Raw genomic sequence first — 11,395 nt, forward strand, 5'->3', positions numbered from 1 at the left:
TGTTATTATGATGGGTTTAGTTTAAATAGCGTTTACTTAGTTTAAGCAAAAATAAATAAAAGCAGCCTCTAAGAATAGTCTAAATCAAGATGTATCTCATTTTGCTTTTCGATGTTCGAGTTTAATCATTAAAATGCTTAATTCGTTAAATTGTTTAGTAGGCCTATTTATGAGTCGGTGAATGGACAGGGACAGGCTATGTTGTGCAACATGAAACCAAAAGTCACAATTTTGAAATAAATCGATTTAAAATACATATAATTAAAATAGTCTTATTTTTGAACGATAACTGGTAAACTCCGGGATTGTCATCAAATTGCATAGGCCCACTGTATTCAGAGGACAATACTCCACCTTCACATCATTATTAATGCACATGGCCCGCCTGCACATCTACCAGCAGCCGTAGAGCACGAGGGGTGACCAGCCGGCTGCGTCTGTTCTATAACGTATGGTTTGGACAATGGGTGCGCGTGGACAGATTTCAACGCAACTTTAGAGGTTGAAAAGGTTTGAAATCCAAACCGCTCCTCTCTGACGAACTCAGCCCGGATCACCTGAAAGGGTGAGCTCTCTTTTTCAAAGTAGGCCTCTATGTCTGTCTGTGTAATTATCAACAGCAGGTGAATGGGAGAAAATTGGAGTATGGGGGATGTTCACCGGCTGTAGGTCTATATATTGAGGGGATGTGAGCCCCGATCTACAGTTCGAGCGGGACCTTTCAGTGACAGCGCCCCATTTCGAGCAACGGGAGGGAACATGGTTATGGAGGAAGATTCATGCCACACCCGATGGACAGCACAGGTTGTATAACATGTGTCTCTGAGCTGAAATGGCTTGGATAAAAAGGAAAGCATGAAGCTCTTTGCTTGGGCTAAATAAAAGGTTTTGTGTTGTTTATAAATAGATTGTTTTAAGTATAGACTATAGGCCTATCCTAAAACTGGAAAGGCAAAGACCTTGTGAGTGGAAAACTAGATTAACACAAACGAATTATTTACCTACATCACATTTTTTCTAAAGCCTCCACGTCAATATGGGGATGAAGGTGAACGGCCGTGGAGGGTAACGCTTACTGCATGGCATGGAGTGGGCCTAGGCTAGAGAATAGATATCCTCATCCTCGAGAAAGAACTGTTGCACTGGTTCACTATACGCCATATGAGGAGCGTCATTCGATGCTGCCTCAGTGTGAGCGCAGGAGCTGCACGCGCACTCAACAAGCCCTAAAAAACGGAGAAATCTGTGCGCTTTAGAGGCTAAGGACATTAATAGTATAATGAACATTTAATGCTCGTAACAGTAGGCCTATAGCCAATACACTTAAACAACGCTAATACAATCAAATATAATCTAAAATTATTAGTATTGTCAACATCAGCAATCTTAATAGGCTATGTTCGCAATATCCGTCAAGTGACACACGGCACGGGACTACTGTACGCGCCGCACGCGCTAAAGAGTTCCGTGACACTGACGAACTGTTCACCAGCAGCAGGAGGAGAGGGATGAGGGCAGCATGGATTACTCCCTCTCCACTGGGTTAAGATGCTTACCAACTAATTACCTTTCCATCTGAAAATCCCCGACCACGCAGCTCCAACAGACCGAGTGCTAGGAGAGATGAAAAGATAGAGGGACGGGGAGGCCGGTGGTGGAAAGAGGAGAGGATGGGTGTTTGTGTTTCTTTTTTCATTTCAGGATGAGGATGCTGTCCTTTGGGTGATGTGGCCTTCGTTCAGGTATGGAGCTATTCCTCGAAGAGGGGGAGGTAGGGAGAGAGGGGTGAGTAAAGGGAAGAAAACAGTCCTTGACTAGACAAAGTTGTATAGACAAAGTTGTATAAGCTTTATACACGGTATTATCTTTACGTAGGTAAAATGCGGTTTAATAATTTCGTTTCATGATTATGTAGAGTTATTGCGCAGTGCGCTTTATGGAATGTAATTTCAGTCACTGCATTTTAAAAGAGAAAACGATAGGCCTATTTTTCATTACAAAAATAATACAACTTGGCATTTGGTTCGAAATGAATGTTTTCTATGCGGTGTTGATTCAAGTGCATACATGTTTTATAGGCTATTGCATGTTAACTGTGTCATTGCAGCCTGAGGCCTAATACAATTAGCAAATAAAAACTAGTAGCTTCGCCTTCTGAAAAATGTGTTTTATTCAAATTGTAATTGTATTTAACCTTAAAAGATATAATTTCCTCCTACAATGCAGTTTAATCAAATACAATTACTTAGCACTCTAAGTAGCCTAATTACAATTCGTTCAGGTTTGCTACTTATGCGTTATAGATCATTTAATTTGTAGGCCTACAAAAAACCATGTAATCACTTTTAGTCCACATGAAAGTTAAAGCAGTGACCTCGCGGGTTAAACTGTAACAAAATATATCAAGGTCATACCTGGACAGCTATGGGCCTTAACTACCCTCTTGGTGAACCCTCTCGTGCACTTCTTCAAGGGTTTGTATTTCTAAACGTTCCTAAAATAACAGGAGGTGGAGGAGCGTAGACTGCATAATCATCACAGACAAATGCGATTATCCACCAGCATCGAGGGCATTCTAAAGAAAGGAGAACGTCACTCCCGCACGCAACAAGGCCTGTGGCTAACCTACTCTCCAAATCGTATTCTTGCCTATGGGATTAGGCGACTGAATAATAAAAAAGTAACAGACTGTTGTCTGAAGAAATTTCAACGAAGCCTATAACCTAATATGTATTATTGCTGCTATATCCTATTTATTCGTTTAATTGAGGCTTTTTGATTTGCATAATATAGGCAACCGGAATTTAACGGTTAGGCAGATAGGGTTGTAACGTTTTTATAACATAAATTAGCATTTGCTTTTCTAATATAAAAGGCCTATAATACCACTGAAACGTCTGTTGCTAACCATTTTCAGGGGCATTCCTCTCACCATTGCAAAGGGCCCACTCAACTTGCTTAATGACAGAGGTCTCTCTCTTTCTCTCTCTCTCTCAACCAACTTTGCTCTTTAGGTCTATTGACGATTTCTTCCAGAAGCGGGAAGAGGAGCTCTGGGACCCATTTGGAGCATCTCAAAAATCACTTAGTGCATCATTCCACACGGCTGTAATCAATCTTCGAGCTGGGTAGTGGGTCTGCATGGCACAGAGATGAATGTCTGCCCCTTTCTCCATGTCCCGATAAGGGATGTTTGTTGTAACCTGTTTGTTTTAACCCGATGGACAGAAGGCATGTGCAACGCAGCCCATGAGGACATGGATATAAGAAACTTGTTGCAGATTTTAAGATTTTAAGTGGTAGTATTGAATACATGGCTAATGCTGTGTTGAACGACATGTTGGAACACATTCTTTTCGAACACATAGAGAATAATTATTCTCTGTGTAGTGTGGAGTAAGGTCTGGTGTTTTAGTCATGCATTTCATTCAAGCTCTGCCTTTCTGCCCCATCCATTCCCCTTTTGTGGATCAGAAACAAGGTAGAAGATGTAAGCAATAATTTGACTTGTGTTTCTATCATATTTCTCTGACCTATCCAAGTTCACAGGGGCGGGCGGCCTGTTCCATCTGGTATTTTGGGTAATGCCAGATGGGCTGGTCAATTTTTAGCCCAGTTGGACTGTCTAACTTGTGCCCCTCAAGGAACGAAATGGGCTGGTGTGGGGGCCTCAAAGAAAAACAGAGTGGCTGTGGTTCTGGATCTTCTGTAACCCGACTTTCTGTTTCTAAAAATAAGACGTAGATTTCTGCATATGCGGGATCCACTAGCCTACCTCCTTTCAGCTGTTGTTCAGTAATAATGGGAAGTTCTTACCGACTCAGATCTTTTTGATTCAGTCAAAAGAATGAATCATTCCATTCCTTTGATTCAGTAATGCCCAGAGCATGCAGGACCCCTACCGGCGAATGAGGAACTAAAAGCTCGAAGGAATCATTCCATTCCTTTGATTCAGTAATGCCCAGAGCATGCAGGACCCCTACCGGCGAATGATGAACTAAAAGCTCGAAGGAATCATTCCATTCCTTTGATTCAGTAATGCCCAGAGCATGCAGGACCCCTACCGGCGAATTATGAACTAAAAGCTTGAAGGAATCATGATTGCACAAGTCTCTCATTCACCATAGGAGGCTTATTGGAGCTGCCATTTGTGACTGAAACGTATAAAACTGTGCTTCATACAATGTACATTTGTGATTGCTCAGCATACAAATACGATTATTCATCGATACATTTGAAACAAGGTCTTGTTGCAGCCGCAGCCGGACTAGATTGTGTGAACGACTCTTGGCGGAATGCTTGACTGCCGCGAGGGAGATCAGCAAGATATTGTTTACGAACTGCAGCAGCCCACCAAAAGGATTTTTATGGAGTGTTGGGCAGAGTCAGGCTGTGTATGATTTGATTCTACAAAGCTGTGTCCTTCGAAAAACATTCAATAATCAAATCATTGCATTCATTCTGTCAGCATGCGATCACCTATCAGTTCTAAACATGGTATTTCCTTTTCTGCTGCCTGTATTTTTCTGTGCTCACATGATAGACAGTTGGTAGACACGTATTAGTCCTACTTTAGAATTTCTTTGTGGCCAACAGGTCAAAAGAACGACTAAAACGAACGAGTCACTCGGAAAAACGAATCGTGACTCTCGAGTCAGTTAAAAGAGTAGTTCAAAAAGGACAAATGGTTCACAAACTGCACATCACTACTGCTCAGTGCTCAGTCACTCCGTGACGCCACTGCCGCTTGCACACAAGACAGGTAGTCAATAGCAATTTAATGGTTTAAAAAATAAATAATTATGATCATTGCAAACATAGGCTAAACAGGAGGGAGACTGCAGTGCTGGTAAAATGGCAGCATAGCTATAAAGATTACATCTCCATTCAAAATGCTAATTGTTTTGCCCCAATGCAATGTGTAGACTGCGTCTTACTTGTGCCATGGCAATATCAGTTACAGAGAAGGTTGTAGCCGTCATATATATTTTTGGAACGCTCATTCAAATTGCAGTTGTTCAAAAACATGAGGCAGAGACATAAGGCTGGTTTACAGTTGGTCGATCGACATGTCTGTAAACAGTTATCGCAGTGACATCATGAACATTCTATTGTCATCCGACATCAAACTTGTTGTCGTCGTTATGAGGATAAAAGTATAAACACAACACGACAACCTGTGCATAACATCAGCATTCTGGTGTTCCAAATAGAGTACTTGGTCTATTTGAACACCAATAAACCCAAAATTTAAAAAATGAATTTAATAAATGTCAACCTAGCAAGCCAGGCAACAATGTTTTGGTTCATTGTCGGCTAGCTGGCTAGCCAATTAAAATTTGGGCCAGAGTACAGCTGACAACATCTTAACTTTAGCTGCTTTTTATTAATTATTACAGGAAAATGAACCAACGACCACAACACACCACATTATTCACAAGGTAAAATTGCTTACGGTTGTGAGTTTAACAAAGGGTGTGTTGGTAAATTCACTCTGGAGTGCCAGAGTGTGCTCATAGTGCGCTCTGGGCATTCGTAAACTCAGTATTGTCAGATTGTCCATTTGTAAATTCACTCTCGGAGAGTTCAGAGCGCACACTGGACGCTCTCTGGTTGAGGAGTAGGGTTGATCCGAGAATTTCTGACCACACAATGGCATTCAAGCACCCAATCTAACTGGCTAACGTTGGCTAGCTTGCTAGCTACTTCCAGACACAAATGAGAGAACACCTCACTCTGGCCATTTAACTTGCCCTAGCACAGCTGGTTAGACTGTTTTCATGTTATCCAGAGTGTTGGTGACTGCAACAGTGCTGCTGGCAACAATTTAAATATGTTTTTTTTCCTGACGTTTAGCGACACCGGCCATAGTCAACGGGTGTTGAGCATTCGTAAATTAATCAGTTATTCTGCGCTCTGGCACACTCAGATTAGAGTGCTCTGAAATTGGAGTAGATAGCCAGAGTGAAATTACGAACACGGCCAAAATAAAAGTAGGTAATTTTTTCTGAGAGTTTTAGAACTCCTGTTGTCCTGCACCTTCTTGCCACAGAGGGATTTAGTCTTGTTGCTGTAGCAGCCCAGTAACCACAACAACGGACATTGCGACAGTCACAGAGACATTCATTTTTTTCATGTCTGTGCAACGATGAAACCGAGTTGCAGCGACAGTCTACAGACATTCCACCGGACTATAAATTAAATGTAGTTTTGACCAGCGATACTTGTCGCGTTCAATTTGTCTACAGACATGTCGTTAGACCAAGTATAAACTGCTCTATAGGCTACATCATCATATTGATCAAATTTGTTTGAGGGTTCAGAAGAGGGCGAGTAAAGAGAGAAACGTGAATGTTTATGTAAAATAGCACATGCACAGAACGTGGTTCGGATCCTTAGTTTCGAGATGTTTCCAGAGGGGTGCGGCAGGGGAGAAAACTCAGTATGTGTTGCCTCGGCCAAGAAAAAAAAGGTCCGGAGTATTTCAACTGACAAGACCGATTTCTGATCCCAGTCCGCCCCTGTGGATCTGTGATGGGAATAAACAAAGACAGAAGGTAGGCAACAACTTCCTGGATTGAAACACAGCTCTGCCATGTTCTGTGTTTTGTCCTGCCCTGCACGGATGTAGTAGGCTACCCATGCAGCATGCCCTGGTGCTGGGCTGATGACTCCTCCTGTTCTGTGTATGGCACTGGTAGAATTCACTGTGAAGGCACACTATCAGTGAATTACCATAGGGCCATAAACAGAGTAGAGAAATAACCAAATTACCCAACATGCATCGCTGACACTGTCCCTTACCCTCTGCCCTCTTTACATTCTATACACCAACTGTGTAAAATTCAGTGTTGATGAAAGTCTATGACCGTGATTGTGTTCTAACAGCTGTGGTGAGACAAACAACTTGCTATTCATCCAACTATTTTAGTTTTCTTCAGGCTGGTGCTGTTGTTTAAGACATGGCCTCCACTCGTCTTCTTTTCCCATTTTGGCACTAGCACATTTTTGCTTCTGTATATATCGGTTTGAGCAATCATGTGTAGTGCCAATATAGGAGGAGACAGACACTCAACACTTGTCTTTTTGGTTTGTTTGAACGGAGGTTGTATAGAACGTGGAATAGTGATACGTAGGTGATAGGTCCTGTAATCGATGTGCAGTGTCAGTGATTTGACAGAAGCTGAGGGTGGTACCAATGACTTTGTTTCTTTAGATTCATGAGTACTTGATCACAATTTTTCTTTATCTTTCCTACGGACAGTGAGAGAGACAGACAAAGAGATAGGTAACTCCAGAGGGAATGAAAAAGAGAGCGAGAGACTGCAGAGAATGATCTATAGATCAATGGTCTTGGTCCTCTCCTATATCTCTGGTTGCTATGGAGGTCTATACTCTGTTCCAGAGGCCCTGAACGCTGTAACCTGAGCTGTAGTCTCAGACACAGGCCCCATGACTCACACAGAGCCTTATGATGCTCTCAGACTTAATGCATTCAAACCATTCAAGTTCCAGGGGCTTCCTAGGATGATCATTATTAATAACTCCTTTGTGACTTCTGGGCAATTCTACTGACCAATAATAATCAACAGAATGTGCTCCACCGGTGTATTCATGGTCGCCCCGCTCACCCCGGTTTTTGGCAATGGTAGAACTCACACTGGTGGGATAGATGGATCCGGTGGTTCTAGACTTGCCAACAACTGACTAAGAGCTTACCAGCCAGCCAGATCCATCCGGCAACCACCCCCTTAAGCCAAGATGTTGATGGAGTTAAACGACAAGAATGACATTGCAGCCTTTGATGGCCAGAGTTCTTTTAAACCTGAAACACGACAGGAGTGTCAGGTGAGCGTGACTAATTGAGTATTGATTGGATGAGGCAGAGAGAGGAGGGGTGTGTGTGACAGGTGTGTAAGTGACTGTGGGTGGAGCAGAGAGTGGGTTAAACAGACTGTCCCCTCCTGCACCCGTACAGTCTCAGAACACTCATCACCATGGAGGCTGGGAAGAACACAGCCATAACTGAGGTTTTGTGGCCCACCTAAGGCCTTCTGGGGTTTAGACACACAGACAGACTTCTTCAGTGTGGTGACCAAATTATGGGCAGAAGAACAAGCATCACTCATCCTCTTGTTTTGACTCTTCTCTCCCATAGGTCCCAGGGTTCTCAGTAGCTGTGTGCCATCCCCCCGGGGCATCTGCGCTATGATTAGCTGATTATAACATACACTCCCAGAGTAAACTTACACTTGACAGAGGAGTGTATGTGAGTACGTCTCAGCAATAGGGGCTGTAACAGAGATCCATACACACCTCCATGAACCATTTACCTCACTGGAATGAGAAGTGCATCCTACCGAGATTTGCCTCAGTCAATGAATCAGTCAATCAATTTGATTGATTCATGTACTTTTCCAGTCGTAGGGTTGGTTTTGGCTGTTGCTCGAGATGGAGCTGGAGTATAGGGCTGGGGCTCGGTAGTGCGTGTAGTGGAGTATGTAGCAGTGTAGCAGAGATGTGCGGTGGATTAGAGCCTACGTTGTCCCTACAACAGCAGAAGGGCCTGCTGTAAATCCTGGGCTTTAACGGTAGCCACAGCCACCGCAGCTTATGATGCAACCAGCTCCCCTTCTACGGCACCACGAAAGGGGAGTGAGAGGGGAGGAGAGCAGGGGGTGGGATGAGAAAGGAGAGGAGAAGAGAATAGTAGGGTATAAAGTGGTCTTGATGATGTCATTTTGACACAAATCAGCTTTCAAACACTGCAGTTCATCGGGTTCAACACAGAATGGGGATGTTCACACACACACATGCACGGATGCACACACATATCCATAGCACATGGTTAAACTGGTGGCTATAGTGAGAGGGCAGTGTGCTGCTGACACACTGACAGCTGCTGGTGGTGATTAGACCATGTAGCCATGATGGAGGGGATCAAAGACACACACACACAAAACCACCTCCACTTCATCCTGTGACGGCTCTGTCTACTGGGTTTTGCTGTGCTTACTTCCTGCAGGAGATTGGTGTGCGGAGTAGTAGAGGTGGGAGAAGCTGGGAGGGTCGTCAGTGCTGATGGGGCACACCTGTGAAAGCTCAGCAGTAGCATGAGCCACTGCTTCCCCATTCAGCAAGAGAAGCTAACCTTTGGTTTACCTTTGGCTTACCTTTGGTTGTTTCATTGTGGCTTTGGCAGTTGACACCTAATTTACTGACCTTCATGCCTCTGCATCTGATTATTGTTGTGAGTGTTTACTTTATTTATGGAATAAATTCATTTAGTTAATCCCTTTGTGTGGTTTCCCATTGTTTGTTACAATCTTGAGTCAGGTTGTAACAAGTGGCGGCTCATCCAGAACACACAACACAGTAATAAACAGGACACCATCATCTGGGCTAAGCAACTCCCCCTACAACCCCCCCCCCCCCTTGCTGTCTTGGCTAGTTTTTATTGCTTTATTTCACTGTAGAGCCCTCAATCCTGCTCAAATTGCCTTAGATAGGTCTTTCGTCCCACCCAACACACATGCGGGGACCTCACCTATGTTAATTGATAACTCCAGAGACGAAACCTCTCTCATCATCACGCAACGCATAGGTTTACCTCCACTGTACTCACATCCTACCATACCGTTATCTGTACATTATGCCTTGAATATTTTCTACCACACCCAGAAATCTGCTCCTTTATTCTCTGTCCCCAACTCACTAGACGAACAGTTCTTATAGCCTTTAGCCCTACCCTTATCCTACTACTCCTCTGTTCCTCTGGTGATGTAGAGGTTAACCCAGGCCCTGTAGCCCCCAGTTCCACTCCTATTCCCCAGGCGCTATCATTTGTTGACTTCTGTAACCGTAAAAGCCTTGGTTTCATGCATGTTAACATCAGAAGCCTCCTTCCTAAGTTTTTTCCCCCACTGCTTTAGCACACTCTGCCAGCCCTAATGTCCTAGCCGTGTCTGAACCCTGGCATAGGAAGGCCACCAAAGATTCCCCAACTACAACATTTTCCGCCAAGATAGAACTGCCAAAGGGGGTGAAGTTGCAATCCGCCTGCAGAGTTCTGTCATGCTATCCAGGTCTGTGCTCAAACAGATTGAGCTTCTACTTTTAAAAATCCACCTTTCCAGAAATAAGTCTCTCACTGTTGCCGCTTGTTACAGACCCCCCTCAGCCCCCAGCTGTGCCCTGGACACCATATGTGAATTAATTGCCCCCTCATAGATATCATCCTGACCAACCTGCCCTCTAAATACACCTCTGCTGTCTTCAACCAGGATCTCAGCAATCACTGCCTCATTGCCTGCGTCCGTAATGGGTCTGCGGTCAAACGACCACTCCTCATCACAGTCAAACGCTCCCTAAAACACTTCAGCGAGCAGGCCTTTCTAATCGACCTGGCCCGGGTATCCTGGAAAGATATTGACCTCATTCCGTCAGTAGAGGATGCCTGGTTATTCTTTAAAAGTGCTTTAGTCACCATCTTAAATAAACATGCCCCATTCCAATACAAATAGAACCAGGAACAGATATAGCCTTTGGTTCACTCCAGACCTGACTGCCCTTGACAAGCACAAAACGTCCTGTGGCGTACTGCATTAGCATCGAATAGCCCCCGCAATATGCAACTTTTCAGGGAAGTTAGGAACCAATATAAACAGGCAGTTAGGAAAGCAAAGGCTAGCTTTTTCAAACAGAAATTTGCATCCTGTTGCAAAAACTCCAAAAGGTTTTTGGATACTGTAAAGTCCATTGAGAATAAGAGTACCTCCTCCCAGCTGCCCACTGCAATGAGGCTAGGAAACACTGTCACCACCGATAAATCTATGATTTTTCTACGGCTGGCCTTGCTTTCCACTTGGCTACCCCTACCCCGGTCAACAGCTCTGCACCCCCACAGCAACTTGCCCAAGCCTCCCCATTTCTCCTTCCCCCAAATCCAGATAGCTGATGTTCTGAAAGAGCTGCAAAATCTGGATCCCTACAAATCAGCTGGGTTAGACAATCTGGACCTTCTCTTTCTAAAATGATCTGCCGCAATTTTTGCAATCCCTATTACTAAACTGCTCAACCTCTCTTTTGTATCGTCTGAGATCACCAAAGATTGGAAGGCTTCCGCGGTCATCCCCCTCTTCAAAGGGAGAGACACTCTAGACCCAAACTGTTACAGACCTATATCTATCCTACCCTGCATTTCTAAAGTCTTCGAAAGCCAAGTTAACAAACAGATCACCGACCATTTCGAATCACACTGTAGCCTCTCCGCTATGCAATCTGGTTTCCGAGCTGGTCATGGGTGCACCTCAGCCACGCTCAAGGTCCTAAACGATATCATAATCGCCATCAACAAAAGACAATACTGTGCAGCCGTATTCATTGACCTGGCCAT

General features: G+C 44.0%; 1 long non-coding RNA gene across 2 annotated transcripts; it reads left to right on the forward strand.

The window, feature by feature from the left end:
- The first annotated feature begins 1,187 nt into the window (after positions 1-1,187).
- On the forward strand, positions 1,188-9,516 carry LOC124002017. 2 transcript variants are annotated; one of them, XR_006832899.1, is made up of 3 exons: positions 1,188-1,785; positions 3,015-4,497; positions 8,159-9,516. It is a non-coding gene; the product is annotated as an uncharacterized LOC124002017 (long non-coding RNA). The 2 variants fall into 2 exon arrangements; XR_006832898.1 differs by having other exon boundaries at positions 1,188-1,742; positions 8,159-9,515.
- Positions 9,517-11,395: the final 1,879 nt, after the last annotated feature.

The sequence above is a fragment of the Oncorhynchus gorbuscha genome, linkage group LG02, assembly GCF_021184085.1.
Source record: "Oncorhynchus gorbuscha isolate QuinsamMale2020 ecotype Even-year linkage group LG02, OgorEven_v1.0, whole genome shotgun sequence".
Taxonomy (NCBI): Eukaryota; Metazoa; Chordata; class Actinopteri; order Salmoniformes; family Salmonidae; genus Oncorhynchus; species Oncorhynchus gorbuscha.